The sequence below is a fragment of the Danio aesculapii genome, chromosome 4 (genome assembly GCF_903798145.1).
Source record: "Danio aesculapii chromosome 4, fDanAes4.1, whole genome shotgun sequence".
NCBI classification, from domain to species: Eukaryota; Metazoa; Chordata; class Actinopteri; order Cypriniformes; family Danionidae; genus Danio; species Danio aesculapii.
Genome location: NC_079438.1, coordinates 25,989,536 through 26,005,899, shown reverse-complemented (window position 1 = coordinate 26,005,899; position 16,364 = coordinate 25,989,536). Strand labels below are relative to the sequence as shown.

Sequence of the window (16,364 nt, the reverse complement as noted above, 5' to 3'; positions counted from 1 at the left end):
ATCTCAGGGTTGTGGGTTTGAGCTGCATGTTTCTGTTACCTTTCTCTCTCTCTCTTTTCGGCAGCTTTTATTTGGATTTACCTGGATACCTATCATGACAAAGTTCAGCATTTCTACCACAGTTGGATTGATTAGTCTGAGTCTCTGTGGCGCTACCTGGATCAGGATCGTCTGTCTCGGTCTCCCTCCTCGTCCAATCGTTGCGCTCGCTCTCCATTGTGAGAATGGATGGGAGCCAATCGCTGCTCTCGCTTCTCCATTGTGAGAATGGATGAGAGCCAATCGCGTCGCGTGCAAATGATTATATGCACATCATCATATAACCGATCAAGGTAAGTTATTTTTGTCAACGTCTATATCTACTGATAGAAGTTGTTTTGTCGATTGTAGTCTTTTGTTATGTCAGTCTTGGCCTCCTAATGCTGATTTATAATTTTATGACAAGAACTTTAACAAAAGTCACCCTAAATTCACGTGCATGGTGTCAAAGGTCATGACCCCGCAAACTGTTTAACATTACAGACTTTTGATACAGTTGCAGAAATCATTGATTTTGTTCGAACGTGTCTTTAAATTATTAACTGTATCTATATATACATGCATATATACTGTATATACAGTTGTTTGGATGTGTTTATCAAAACGTTTCTCGACGCGTCAAAATAAAGTTTACACAAAAATATAGGCTTTTTCTGCTAAATATTCATTAGCTAAATGAATTGTAAGAATAAATTAAAAGCTGTAATTGCCTGCCTTTTGTTGCTAAATGTTTATTATGTTTGTATGATTTATAACTGTTACTACAATGGTGTACCCATAAATGATAATGCTACTAAATGATAATTAGCTATATGAATTATAGTTATTTATAACTAATGTGTTACGGTCATTCTACTGTGAATAATAAAAATGTCTGTCTTTTGAACCTAAATGTTTATTATAATGTTTACTATTGTGTTATCGTGTTATAATTACCCATCTGATAACATTATCAACTAGATATTAAAGTTTGAGGACAAACTTTATGGTGGCTTGAAAAGCCGAGTCTAAAAGTTTGAAGTTGTTTTAAAGTGTAAATAACTGAAGCAGTTTTTATGAAGTTTGAAACAGTCGGCATAGATAAGTACATTTATGTTAGCATGTTACTAGTATAGATTGGCATGTTTCTTGGTAGGCAGTTGCTAGGTTGTTCTAAGTGCTTGCTAAGGTGTTGCTAGGTTGTTGCTAAGGTGTTGCAAGGTGGTTGCTAAGGTGTTGCTAGGTGGTTGCTAAGTTGTTGCTAGGCGGTTGCTATGGTATTCTAGGTCATTGTTAAGGTGTTGCTAGGTGGTTGCTAGGGTGTTCTGAGTGGTTGCTAAGGCATTGCTAGGTTGTTGCTAGGCAGTTGCTAAAGTATTATGAGTGGTTGCTAGGCAGTTGCTAGCATAAATTAGCATGATTCTAGCATGAATTAGCATGTTACTAGCATGATTCTAGCATGAATTACCTTGTTACTAGCATGATTCTAGCATGAAATAGCATGTTACTAGCATGTTTCTAGCATGAATCAGCATGTTACTAGCATGATTCTAGCAAGAATTAGCATAATGTTAGCATGTTTCTAGCATGAAATAGCATGATTCTAGCATGAATTAGCATGTTATTAGCATGATTCTAGCATGAATTAGCATGTTACTAGCATGTTTCTAGCATGAATTAGCATGTTACTAGCATGTTTCTAGCATGAATTAGCATGATGTTAGCATTAATTAGCATGTTTCTAGCATGATTCTAGCATGTTACTAGCATGTTTCTAGCATGAATTAGCATGTAACTAGCATGATTCTAGCATGAATTAGCATGTTACTAGCATGTTTCTAGCATGAATTAGCATGTTACTAGCATGATTCTAGCATGAATTAGCATGTTACTAGCATGTTTCTAGCATGAATTAGCATGTTACTAGCATGTTTCTAGCATGATTTAGCATGTTATTAGCATGATTCTAGCATGAATTAGCATGTTTCTAGCATGAATTAGCATGTTATTAGCATGATTCTAGCATGAATTAGCATGTTACTAGCATGATTCTAGCATGAATTAGCATGTTACTAGCATGTTTCTAGCATGAATTAGCATGTTACTAGCATGTTTCTAGCATGAATTAGCATGTTATTAGCATGATTCTAGCATGAATTAGCATGTTACAAGCATGATTCTAGCATGAATTAGCATGTGACTAGCATGTTTCTAGCATGAATTAGCATGTGACTAGCATGATTCTAGCATGAATTAGCATGTTACTAGCATGTTTCTAGCATTAATTAGCATGTTACTAGCATGTTTCTAGCATGAATTAGCATGTTATTACCATGATTCTAGCATGAATTAGCATGTTTCTAGCATGAATTAGCATGTTATTAGCATGATTCTAGCATGAATTAGCATGTTACTAGCATGATTCTAGCATGAATTAGCATGTTACTAGCATGTTTCTAGCATGAATTAGCATGTTACTAGCATGATTCTAGCATGAATTAGCATGTTATTAGCATGATTCTAGCATGAATTAGAATGTTACTAGCATGATTCTAGCATTAATTAGCATGGTACTAGCATGTTTCTAGCATGAATTAGCATGTTTCTAGCATGAATTAGCATGTTATTAGCATGATTCTAGCATGAATTAGCATGTTACTAGCATGATTCTAGCATAAATTAGCATGTTACTAGCATGTTTCTAGCATGAATTAGCATGTTTCTAGCATGATTGTAGCATGAATTAGCATGTTATTAGCATGATTCTAGCATGAATTAGCATGTTACTAGCATGTTTCTTGCATGAATTAGCATGTTATTAGCATGGTTCTAGCATGAATTAGCATGTTTCTAGCATGAATTAGCATGATTCTAGCATGAATTAGCATGTTACTAGCATGAATTAGCATGTTACTAGCATGTTTCTAGCATGAATTAGCATGTTGTTAGCATGATTCTAGTATGAATTAGCATGTTACCAGCATGTTACTAGCATGAATTAGCAGGTTACTAGCATGATTCTAGCCTGAATTAGCATGTAACTAGCATGATATTAGCATGTAACTAGCATGATATTAGTATGTTACTAGCATGATTCTAGCATGAATCAGCTTGTTTCTAGCATGAATTAGCATGTTGTTAGCATGAATTAGCATGTTAAAAGCATGACTAGCATGTCACTATCGTGTTGCTAGCACCTTTCTAGCAAGATTAGCATGTCAGTAGGATGTTAAAACTGTTAGCGTGTGTTAGAATAGCTAGTCACAGTCTCTGGGACAGTTGCTAGGGTGCTGAAATTGGTTGCTAGGGAGTTGCTAGTAAGTTTTAAGGTAATCAGTGATTGGCTGCTGGCTAGACTGAGTTGAATGAGGCCAGACTCTAGTCTGTAGGACAGTCTGATGCAGAGTTATGAGCTCACAAAGGTTGATCCAATGTTAAGTCAATGACAGTCTTTTACAATGGAAGTCTATGGGACAGTTGCTAGGGTGCTGTAAGTGGTTGCTAGGGAGTGGCTAGTAAGTTAAAAAGTCATCAGTTATTGGCTGCTGGCTAGACTGAGTTAAATGAGTCCAGTTAGAAGTCTGTAGGACAGTCTGATGCAGAGTTATGAGCTCACAAAGTTTGACCCAATGTTAAGTCAATGGGACTTTTGGGATTTTTCTGGGTCGTTTTTCGGAAAACCCAAAGTTGGATCAGTTAGAAAAGATATAGCAACCCGAGTCAGACCAGTTTGAAGGTTTGACGAAAGTTTGAAGTATGTAGCTTGAAAGGCCTAGGAGGAGATACACTTAGAAATTAGTCTCAGAAGAAGAAGAAGAAGAAGAAGAAGAAGTTTTGATAGATAACAGTATGCTGGCTTTTCAAGCCACCATAACTAATTATATATTTACATTTATATTTACATTTAGTCATTTAGCAGACGCTTTTATCCAAAGCGACTTACAAATGAGGACAAGGAAGCAATTTACACAACTATAAGAGCAGCAGTGAACAAGTGCTATAGACAAGTTTCAGGTGTGTAAAGTCTAAAAAGCTAAGCATTTGTACATTTTTTTTTTTTTGAGAGAAAGAGGGCACAGTTAGTGGTATAGCCAGAGAGGCAGTTGCAGATTAGGAAGGAAAGTGGAGACTAAACAGTTGAGTTTTTAGTGGTTTCTTGAAGACAGCAAGTGACTCTGCTGTTCTGATGTAGTTAGGGAGTTCATTCCACCAACTGGGCAGATTGAATGTGAGAGTTCGGGAAAGTGATTTCTTCCCTCTTTGGGATGGAACAACGAGGCGACGTTCATTCACAGAACGCAAGTTTCTGGAGGGCACATACATCTGCAGAAGTGAGAGCAGATACGAAGGAGCAAAGCCAGAGGTCGCTTTGTAAGCAAACATCAGAGCTTTGAATTTGATGCGGGCAGCAACTGGCAGCCAGTGCAAACGGGTGTTTCTATTAATCTATTAATTATTTCATGTTTCTATGAATTAATATGTTTTTAGTACTATCCCTTTACCATAGCAGAGAAATTACCTGGGAAATGTGATCTTTCTTTCGCTTGTTTCAGGCAACAGGCTACAGTATTGTAATTAATGCACTTGTTAAGTTTTATTTACATTTTATGTTCAGATGAGCACTAAGCCAAAAAGCCACAAGGCCATGGGTGATATGGAGTGGATGGCCAGGTTGAGAGTCTTTGCCAGCTCTGGTGTTTGGCCTTCTGGAGCAGGCAATCGACCAGCTCCAAGACGGAGGAAGTGGTATGACATTTATCAGAAGGTAAGGCAAAGTTACTTATACTTCATGACATTATATGTAGTATGCAGATTGGTTGGCAATGGTGCAAACAATATCAGTGCTTTGACGTTAAAAACTCTTATCTCCTAATCATGAAAATAAATAACCATGGAATAGAAAAATAAGTACACAACGTCAAAAGCAATAAATATGTGATTAAATGACATGAAGAATGTTTCTAAATAATGATATGATTAATTAAAGTATTCAAAGCAAAACACAGAGGTTAGAAAGAATCCTCAGATCTTTCAAACCTATCTTTTCAGACTGAGAAATGTCCCATGCATGCCCACGGACAGACCACCCTCTTTGGGGAATCCAGGACCTGCAATTGTGGATTTCACACCACTAAGGTGATATACTAAACAAGGCATTAATGATAATGCAACAAATATATATTTTTATTAGTGCTGTTATGCTTTTTCACTACATCTTTTTTTTTTTTTTTTTTGCAGCCTGCCACTTACACCCAGTCTCCTGCTGCACCACCACAGTCTGAGGCTTCAGGCACAGCTTCTGGCACCACTGGCCCACAGTCTGAGGCTTCAGACACAGCTTCTGGCGCCACTGGCCCACAGTCTGAGGCTTCAGACACAGCTCATGGCGTCATTGGCCCACAGTCTGAGGCTTCAAACACTGCTCCTGGCACCACTGGTGCACAGTCTGAGGCTTCAGTGCCATGGTCTTTCCTAAGGCCCCCTCTAAGTTTGTCAATGGTGAATATTTTCTGTGTAATTAATGCTTGCTTAAAACCTTTTAGTATGTTTTTGACAGGATGTACATACCACTAGCTTCAGAATGTTTCTAGCATAGTCCTGCAGGTTAATGGTGTGGATGCCCTACCACCTGTGGAAGGTGAGGTTCTCCTGCCCAACTTGTGGCAAGAATCTGACAGGTTATGGTGTCCACAAGAGGGCTCGAAAGGTCCTGGACATTGACAGATACTACCTGATGTTGACTGAGACACTCAGGTGCACTGTGTGTTCTCTGAACTATCTGTCAACAAGTCAGATTGTCCGCGACCAGCTTGACCTGCCACACCAGAAAATGTTCAGGCTGATTCTGACCCGCAAGTAAGTATAGCAGAGTAGAAAATGTGGTAGTTATGTAGACCCAAACCACTGACCCTCCAATAATTACCTGCAATTAATTACAGCGACAATGCGCATTTCAGGTATGCCTGTGACATCCGTGTCATAAGGTTGCTTTGGGACAGGACATTGGGCAACAGTCCGGCTCGACTGGTGAAGCAGCTGAGAGAAAACCATGGGGAGGAATGGCTGAAGAGGTTGGCACACTATCTTGGAGAGTGTGCTGACTTTGTTGATCGACCCAGCCTTTTTCCTGTGGCCTGCCAGGTGCCTCCAGAGCCCATCGACATCCCCACCAGTCGTTGGCTACTCTCAGTGTATGGCAGGGACATCCTCTCCAGGCTAGACCACATTAAGGCCAGCATCACATCCATCTTTGGGACTATATTAAAGATGGATTCGACCAAACAGGTAATGCATCACTGACTCTGTGTCCTGACAGTGCAAGAGAGGCCAGGGCTGGACAGAATGGTGGCTGGTGTCATGGAGCGGTACCCCCAGGCAGCTGTTCCACCCCCAATGCTGCTCTATGTGGACTGTGGCTGCTGCATAAATGAGGGAGCGACCACTAAGTTGCAGAATAGGTTTGGAGAATGGCCAGATCTTTACATAAGGCTGTGGGTGGGTGATAACATAAGGGTGTGGGTGATCTGGCATTTTATGAGGCAGCTGGCTGTGGGCTGCACCACTGATGCCCATTCCCTATACCCCACCTTTATCGGATGCTTGTCCGCCTGGATCTTTGAGTGAGATGCAGGAGATCTCAGCGTGTTGCGGAAGGCTAAAAAAAAACAGCTAATGCAGGAGGGTGTGCCATCTATAAGTGATGACATGGTGGACAGAAGCATCACCAAAAAGGATCTTAGCCGTTACTGCCGCAGGAGGACACGTGGCGAGGAAGACACCATATGCCTGATTGAGAGGCTGCTGCAGGAACTCAGGGAAGCAAATTTAGATTAGATTAGATTAGATTCAACTTTATTGTCATTACACGTGTACAAATACAAGGCAACGAAATGCAGTTTCGGTCTAACCAGCAGTGCAATAGCAGCAAGTGCAGGATATAGGTATAAGTTATAAAGTGCAGTTATAGAAAAACTATAGTGATATTTACAGATGGATGTACTATGAACATTATATACAGGTTGTATCAGCTAAGAACAGGTTTACAATAAATGAATATATGTACATGATACTATTAATAGCAGAAGTGTGCAGATAAACATAATTACAAATGTCCATGTGCAGTGGGTATGTCCAGTTCAGATAAGTGAATCAGTGCAATGAATATGTGCAAACTTTAAATGTGCAAATGTTAAATAGTGCAGTGATTGTGAGGAGTATAAGTTAGAGGAGAGTGGGGGGTGTATTGGGGGGGCAAAAGAGTCAGTGAGGGGCAGAGTTCAAAAGGAAGACGGCTCTGGGGAAAAAGCTGTTCCTCAGTCTGCTGGTTTTTGTCCGGGGAATCCTGAAGCGCCTGCCGGAAGGCAGGAGAGAAAACAGTCTGTGAGCAGGGTGAGAGGTGTCCTTAAGAATACTGCGTGCTCGGCGCAGACAGTGTTTCTTCTGGATGTCCTCTATGGCTGGCAGTGTAGTCCCTGTGATGCGTTGGGCAGTTTTCACCACCCGCTGCAGTGCCTTACGCTCAGCAACAGAGCAGCTTCCATCCCAGACTGTGACGCAGTTGGTCAGGATGCTTTCTATTGTGCATCGGTAGAAGTTTACCAAGACGGCTGATGAAAGCTGGTTCTTCTTAAGTTGCCTCAAGAAGAATAGGCGCTGGTGAGCCTTCTTGACCAGGCTGGAGGTGTTGGTGGTCCAGGAAAGGTCCTTAGAGATGTGTGTCCCCAGGAACTTGAAGGATGAGACAGGCTCCACGGCCATCCCATTGATGTGGATGGGATAATGCGAGCCTGTTCGTCCCTTCCTGAAGTCCACAATGAGCTCCTTGGTCTTGCTGGTGTTAAGGAGCAGATTATTGTCGGTGCACCAAGTGGCCAGATGCTGTATCTCCTCCCTGTAGGCAGTCTCATTATTATTGCTGATTTGACCAATCACTGTGGTGTCATCTGCAAATTTGATGATGGTGTTGGATCTGTTCACAGGCCTACAGTTGATGGTAAAAAGGGAGTAGAGGAAGGGGCTCAGCACGCAGCCCTGTGGTACACCAGTGTTGAGTGTGACGGTGGTGGAGCAGATGTGGCCTGATCTAACATTCTGAGGTCTGTTAGTCAGAAAGTCCATAACCCAGTTGCAGAGAGACGCGTTGATATCCAGGTCTCTGAGTTTGATCAGTAACTTAGAGGGTATGACAGTGTTGAATGCTGAGCTGAAGTCAACAAACAGCATTCGTGCATAAGTGTTTTAATTGTCCAGGTGTGTGAGGACAGAGTGCAGTGCTATGGAGACGGCATCTTCTGTGCTCCTGTTGCCACGGTAGACAAACTGATGTGGGTCCAGTGTGGATGGCAGAGAGTCTTTCAGATGTGCCAGGACCAACCGCTCGAAGCACTTCATGATGATGGGTGTGAGTGCTACAGGGCGGTAGTCATTCAGGCATGTTGGGCTGGAGTGTTTCGGCACTGGCACAATAGAGGTGGTTTTAAAGCATGTTGGCACAGTTGCTAGGTTAAGTGACAGGTTGAAAATGTCTGTGAATACCCCAATGAGCTGTTCTGCACATATTTTGAGGACGCGCCCAGGGATACCGTCTGGTCCAGCAGCCTTACGCACATTGATCCGACTCAGTGCAGTGTAGACTTCTGAGGAGGTGAGTGTGATAGGTGAGTGGTCGGTTGAGGTAGTGTTCCTGGTGTAGGGTTCTGTATTGTCTCTTTCAAAGCGGGCATAAAAGTCATTTAGCTCCTTCAGGAAGGAGACATTAGTGGCTGTGGGGGTGGACTGGCTGGGTTTGTAGTTGCTGATGGCCTGGATGCCCTGCCACATGCGCCGAGAATCAGAGTTAGAAAAGTGCTCCTCTAGCTTTAGCTTGTAGCAGTGCTTGGCCTTTTTGATGCCCCTCTTCAGATTAGCCCTGGAAGTGCTGTAGGCCTGTGCATCCCCTGATCTGAAGGCAGTGTTGCGTGCCTTCAGTAGGAGGCGCACCTCCTTGTTCATCCATGGCTTTTGATTTGGGTATGTGGTGATATGTTTCTGGGTTGTAACACTGTCTATGGTGGTGTTGATATATTCCAGAACAGAGGAAGTGTAACTGTCAATGTCTGTGTGAGAGCCACATGTGGCCTGGGAAGCAAACATACTCCAGTCTGTGTGTTCAAACCTGTCCTGGAGTGTGGAGTCCACCCCCGCTGGTCACACTTTGATGGTCCTTACTGATGGCTTCACGCGGTTGACGATGGGTGAGTACTTGGGGGTGAGAAACAAACAAAGGTGGTCTGATTGGCCCAAGTGGGGGAGGGGGGTCACAGCATATGCTTCAGCCATGTTTGTGTAAACTTGGTCTAAAGTTTTGTTTCCCCTTGTGTGGCAGAAATGTTTTGATGGAATTTGGGGAGCACTGTCTTTAAGTTTGAGTGATTAAAATCCCCCGCAACAATAAAAGCAGCCTCCGGGTGAGCAGTCTGTTGTTTGCTGATGGCTGCATGAAGTTCATTCATAGCGAGCTTGGCATCAGCGTCGGGAGGGATATAAGCGGCAGTTATTATGGTGGAGGTGAACTCCCGTGGCAGATAAAACGGTCTACATTTAACCATTAGAAATTCCAGGTTAACAGAACAATGTCTCCCAACGACGACAGAGTTTGTGCACCAAGCTTTGTTAATATAAATGCATAATCCTCCGCCTCTGGTCTTACCGGAGTCATCCGCCGTTCTGTCTGCTCGGAATGTTTGATGCTCCGTTAGCGATAAAGCGTTGTCTGGTATCCCGCTGTTTAGCCATGTTTCTGTGAAAATCATGACATTACAGTTCCATAATCTTTTGCTGTGGTTGATGCGCAGTCGAATCTCATCCATTTCGTTCACCAGTGACCGTACATTGGCGAGAAAGATGCTGGGTAAAGAGAGCCGGTGTGGTGTTAGCTTTAGCTTAGCTCTTAGCCCGCCGCGCTTCCCCCGTCTTTGTTTACGTTCTCTGCGCCGCCTCCGAGCACTTCCGCCCGGCCGGCAGGGATGAGTCGAAGATTGTTAACAAAACTGTCCGGAATGCACAATCCAATATCCAAGATGTCCTGTTGGGTGTACGATGTAAAGGCACTGCTGTTCTGCACGAACAGACCCGAAATGAGCAGGAATAATACTGCAAAATTGCAGAAACTGGAGAGACACTGAGCCTCGCGAACCGAACGCGCCGCCATCTCGTCTCGTCAAATGGGAGGAACCTTATGGGTGTGCCCTAATGGATGAGGTCTAGCGTGTTCAAAACCCTCCTGTCAGATGCATCCAGGATGTGCCTGGAGTGCCACTCTATACAGAGGTAGGCACCACCACAAAGTCTGGGGTCATCCTGACAAAATATCGGTGTGCTAGAAGGTCCCAGGAGTCTTTTCACTGCCACCTGAACAGGTTCATTCCAGGTTGGTATCTCACATGTGTGAACTTTTAAATAATTTTTAAATGTAGAAAAGTGTGCCTTTTTTTATTAGCTTTTTTCTGCTAAGAACCAGTACCAATGCACTACATTTTCAACTATCCCTCCTGGAAGGCCTGAACAGGTGGAACCAGGATCGAGGGACTGCGGCTGTGACCAGCAAGCCAGCATCCCTTCTCACATACTCCGGGGATATGGCCCACTCTGTCAACACCAACAGCTTGAAGGTGTTTGGTCGGGCTTTTATACCAACATTCAGGCCTCCTGCCCAATACACCTGTATGTCCTACACTTAACTATGTGCATAATACTTTTGGTTTGGGGGTGTTCATTATTATTTATTTGTATTTTTTTATTATTTGCATCACCAAAGCCAACCATGCGGTGAGTGGCAAATACAGAAGTCTAGATATTATTGAAAGTCTTTGTAGTATTATTATGGAATGCTTTAAATATGATAAGTCATATATGTCTGTGTCTTTTTGTTCTCCATTTGTAGGAGAGCTGCTTGGTGTTGACTACCTCCTGAGTCTGACTGGACAGCCCATGGCATTGAACCCAGACTCAGAGGAGACAGAGGAAATGTTGGAGGATGTGGATGAAGGTGGGGAAGAAGATGAGGGCTTCGGGGAGGACGAAGTATATGATATAACTGTGCCAAGTCTCTCCAATGACCCAAACTTCTCCATCTCCTCTCACTTCCTGCCCTCCTCTCAGCCCATTGCCACGACCCAAGCTGCTGTCTCTTCCATCCACCCTGCTGCCTCCACCGCCCTGGAAACTAACTCCTCCATCCATCCTCCACCGCCCTGGCAACTACCTCCTCTATCCATCCTCCAGCCTTCACCGACCTGGCTGCGACCTCCTCCATCCACCCTCCACCACTCTGACCGCCACCTCCTCTGCTGTTTCCACCGGCACTTCCTGAAGTGTTTATTTTTAATATTGACATTTAAATATTTTCAGGGGTCTTTTGTTTTACTTGTAGTTTTTTTTTTACTTTAAATTGTAATTGTAAATTGTAAATTTAAAGTAAATTGTAATAAAAAAAGTTATCATTTATTTTACAGTTGAAGTTATCTTTGCTTATTTCATTTTGTGTTGTTATTTAATTTTGTTTAATTTATTTGCACATTTTGTATTATTTTTATTTATTCCAAGAAACATTTATTTATGTAGATTGCTTTATTTATTTATGTGTGTAATTTTTTTCTCTTCTTTTGCACTTGTTTGCACTGCTGTTGAGCTATTATATTGTAAATGTAAATAATTGGCTATGACTAATTTTAAATAAATGTTTGGTCATTTTAACTGTTTCTCTGCTTGTTTTTTTTTTAGTTGGTTGTGTTTTGCCATAGTATAATTAAAAAAATTAAATAGGCACAAAATGAAATAGTCCAGTAAATAATGTTTCAATAAAGAAACTAATTTGTAGTTTCTCTATACTTAGCAAAATACTTAGCAGAAATGTACTTAAAGCAAATATATTTAAAATAAAAAAGCTAATAAAATATGTAGTATTAATCAAATGTTAATAGTACAGAGTGACTTTTTTACCTGTAAATAAATTATTAAAAACTAAATGAAAAAATGTTTTCCTCTTTCGCCCCTTTTTCTTCTCTTCTTTCTCTTTTTTCCTCATTTTCTTCTCTTTTTTCCTCTCCTCCCTCTCTTCCCCCTTCTTCCTTCTCTTCCCCCTTCGTAACAGACTATTGTTCCCCAACACTCACCAATGTATATAAAGCAGAAATGGGAAAGGGAAGCCAATATAAAAATAACAAATGAGGAATGGTTAACTATTTGGGAAACACATATGGTCACAATTAATTCAGATTCATGAAGGGAATTTATTTGGAAAAATGTAATCAGGTTCTATATAACACCTGAAATAAAATACTTTCAAATTAGAAGTCATTAAAATGGTCAATGCTGGAGAAAATGTGGAAATGTATTGGCAGATCATTTCCACATATTTTGGCACTGTAATATTATACACACCTATTGGCAAGATTTAAATAAAGAGATAAATGTAATAATGGGATTGAATCTGGAATGTAATTTTAAAACTATGTACCTGTGAATTTACTCTGCAGAAATACCAAAAAATGATGTGTGTCTTCCTAACACACTACTAACAACTAGCAAAAAGGCCATTACAAAGAACTAGCTCAAGGAAGATCCTCCATCTGTAGGCGAATGGTATGATATTGTTAAAGAGGTGTATGACATGGAAGTACTGACATTTACCTTGAGACAACAAGACTATAAAATTCTGCAACATTTTATCAACGATAAATATGAATGTAAATAAGATTGTATTCGGTGACCTTTGACACTTGTATGTCTTTTTTGTTTCCATGTTCCTTTAAAAATGTCTGTTTGTATGTTTGCTTGTTTTTATTGCTGTTTTGTTCTAAACTGTTTTGAAAAAGGAAAAAAAAAATGTATCATCATCATCCTGACGCAAACTCAGCATGCAGTTTTGCTGCTGTTAGATCAAAAACAACAGCTGCCATTCATGTTTATACACTGTAAAAATAATTCTGTAGGCCTGTCTGTCTTTATAAATAATGTCTTACATTTTACACTGAATTTTGTCCAAAATATATTGACTTTTTTTTCTCTTTTGCTAAAATAAATTCTTATTGTATTTGACTGTATATTATCTCTTTTGAATTAGGCTAGCTGCCTTATTCTCTTCAAAGAGCAGCTCTCATACAGAGCCTGTTATTTCAGTGTTTTTTCCAGGATATTTGTGGATATTTGTGGATTCCTTCTTTCTTGTCCTCGGCTGATCACATGGAAAATTTGGAATTTGATCATTGAATTGTTTTTCCCTGTCATTTTCCTTTTTTTCTTATTTATTTAAACGATCACACACTTTTCAGGTGAAGAGGAAAAGTGTTGCACTTATCTGAAAAACCTTTTTATGTTTTAAATAATAAAGTGTTTTTTTAAAGGATTACTTGTTTTTAAATGAAATAGTTAGAATTATTGTTAAATATATCCCAAACACTGTGTCTGTGTTTACACCTTTATTTAGTTTAAAAAGCATAATATGAATGTGAAATAACAGTACAGTGGAAGACTATATATAATAGTAATATCAAATAATAACTACACTAAAGAAAATAAACAACTTCCAGTACATACTGTAGGACTCTAATGGTCCATTGCATGTTCAAAAATTGACGTAGATCTGAGTTGAAAATTAAGAAGTTTTATTTTGAATGCAAGAAGTTAGAGAGCACAAGTTCTGCGCAGAAGAGATGTAACCTCAGTTCAGCTCTTTTTAAGGCTCTCCTTCATGCTTTTATACTGTCTTTCGCACAATATCTAATCCCAACCCTCTTGATTTATATGGTGTCGCCTTGACAGTTTGACCATTCAGCAACCAGACGTTCCTCTTTCTGGTATCTGTGTATACCACAGAAAACTGAACAAAATCTGAACATTAATCAAACAACATAGAGACAACATAGGTAATGTCTTAAATTAAGAATCGTGGTGAATCCTAGGATGAATATACTATAGCTTGCTTAAAGAATTAACATGCCTGGTTAATTCTTGGCAGTGAGGTCCATGGCTTTTTTTGAAATTAAGGGTTCGTGGGAGGTAGGGTTACGAGCAGCTTCAGCATACTTACCAGGCTGTAATTCCACATGTGTTGCAAAGAATCCAGAGAGAGAGGAGAGAATATGGAGTAGCCTACTCACACTCTCACTATTGCATAAAGGAAACTTATGAGAAAAACAGAGTGAAAAAAGACAAGTCAGTAAGAGAAAATACAGTTCTCTGGAAGTAAAGGTGAATGGTTTGTAAGACCCACTCATTCAGCCTATTACAACCAAGTCTTAGTGAGTGAGAATGGGGGATGGAAAGATGTTGTTTCACATCCAGTCCAATTCCAGCCCTTTCCCGGCAAAAGATCTCCTCTTTGAGCCATAATTATAGAGTAACTCCTCATCACTCAAAATGTCTTTTGTGGCAATAAAGAGAATTAATGATAGAGATAACAATGTGTCTATCATTAAGGACATACAGCCTGGGCCAGGTATTGGCTCTTTTACTGGAGTGACGTATCAGGCGTCCGTAATTGAACTTCATGGGATGGCACTGGCAACTTTCTTCATGTGCGTCAATGCACATGGCTTTATGTTGCTTGTTTTTATAAAAAAACAAATTTCCAGCTCTAATGCCGCTGTTTGAAGCAATTGCTATCCCATCTTCATGGCTAACTAGCTGGCCGTGGTAATTACAGACAACCTCCCAGATCTGAAAGGGTCTTTTGGTGAAAACACCATCGCCCTTGTCAGGGACGGGCCTGACAGTCAGTCCTTTCCAGCGTTGAGACAAAATCATTTTATGCACAAAGCTGCTTAACCTGGCAACAGGCTTCCACTGCTTCAGAACCACTGAAGCCTGTGGGACATTTGACGTCCACCCTTGTTTGTCCATCCAGCGGTTTATTTTGGACTCTGATGGCTGCTGTCCAGCAAAGTGTTCTAGAAACACAAAACACATCAGTATTTGGCTATTCTCACTCAATTTCACTGTTTGTGTCATTAATCATCTGTATACTCACCAAGAGCATGCTGTTCACGCAGCTTGAGCTGCTCGCTACACCAGCGGTCATAGCAGTGCCTCTCATGTTCTGAGCCACACAGCTCATTCCTGCGTGCCCTTTTTGGAGGAGGCCCCTCCAGAGTCACTGGACAGAACTGCTCAAGAGTTTTGTAGGCTGTCTCTTCGTCCACCCTTGTCTCTTGGCTGGAAGCTCTACTGGACCTTTGTCTATAAGATCACAAAAAATAAATATTAAAGGAAGGAATGGCAAGGCTGTGGGTTGCAAATTTAAGAATAAGGATCATCTCAGTTGTTAAATGCTTACCATGTAGAGATAAAGACAGGTTTAATGTTGCTTACTTGTCATGAAGTCTTTTTAAGTCATTGGAGGGGTTATAAATCGATCTCCCACTACTTGACAAAAAATGAATCAACTGCCACATCGTCACAGGTGTGGTTTTCTTGTAGCATTGCTGGCCGCACCTCTTTGAAGTACAAGTTGAACTACTATTTAGAGAAAGGGACAAAAATAAGTATGACTTAACCACAATATATTTATTGCTGTTATGATTTAAAGTACAATATAAACTTACAAGTTCCTGTTCATGTGACAACGGTACTTTGTGCTCCTTCACTGCAACACAGACACCATTCTCTATCCGGCTTCTCCCCTCCCAATCCTCAACCTGCAAACACCAGTTTTGCCCATTGATGAAGCATAGGAACAAAGAAGAGAAGGGAGGGAAAAACAAACACTTACAGTCATGTTTGTCACTACTCCAGGCCGCTGAAGTAGCTCCAGCATGATAACAGCCTCAAGTTAGTAGAGAACGAGCAGCCGTTCATTTTTAGTCAAACAGCATATCAGAGCCTGGAAATATTTGAATGCAGCCTCCAAAACAGCAAGGCAGTCCTTTGGCAAAATTTGTTTGCCATAACCAAATTCTGACTTTTTCTGTGTGACCTCCCTGCTCACTTTTTTGGTCATGCCAATCTGTATTCCATACAGCACATCCATAAAACTCTCACAGTCCTGGAACAGAGATGGTCTGTTGTGGCGAATGTCTGTGGAGGTAATAATGTATTTCATGAACCTTGAAAAGAGATCAAAATTAGGTTGTTACAGTCAGAACACAGCACAGCTGACATGATTAGTTAACACGTACATGGCAAACTTGTGGTTGTTCCACATTACTGACCTCTTGAGAGTCCAGTAGTTGAACACTGTCCATTTTGAGAGCTTTGTATCTGACAAGATGTTAAAGTACTTTCGCAATTTCTCCACCTGCTGAACAAACATCAGGTTTGGCTCAGTGGGGTCCATGTTATGCAAGAACCTGGACACTGTTTCCACCTGA

General features: G+C 40.9%; 1 long non-coding RNA gene across 1 annotated transcript; it reads right to left on the bottom strand.

Annotated features, from left to right (window-relative positions):
* Positions 1-13,644: 13,644 nt before the first annotated feature.
* On the bottom strand, positions 13,645-14,286 carry LOC130222412 (uncharacterized). Its single transcript, XR_008836445.1, has 2 exons — positions 14,087-14,286; positions 13,645-13,857 (listed from the first exon to the last, which is right to left on the bottom strand). It is a non-coding gene; the product is annotated as an uncharacterized LOC130222412 (long non-coding RNA).
* Between the last annotated feature and the right edge of the window lie 2,078 nt (positions 14,287-16,364).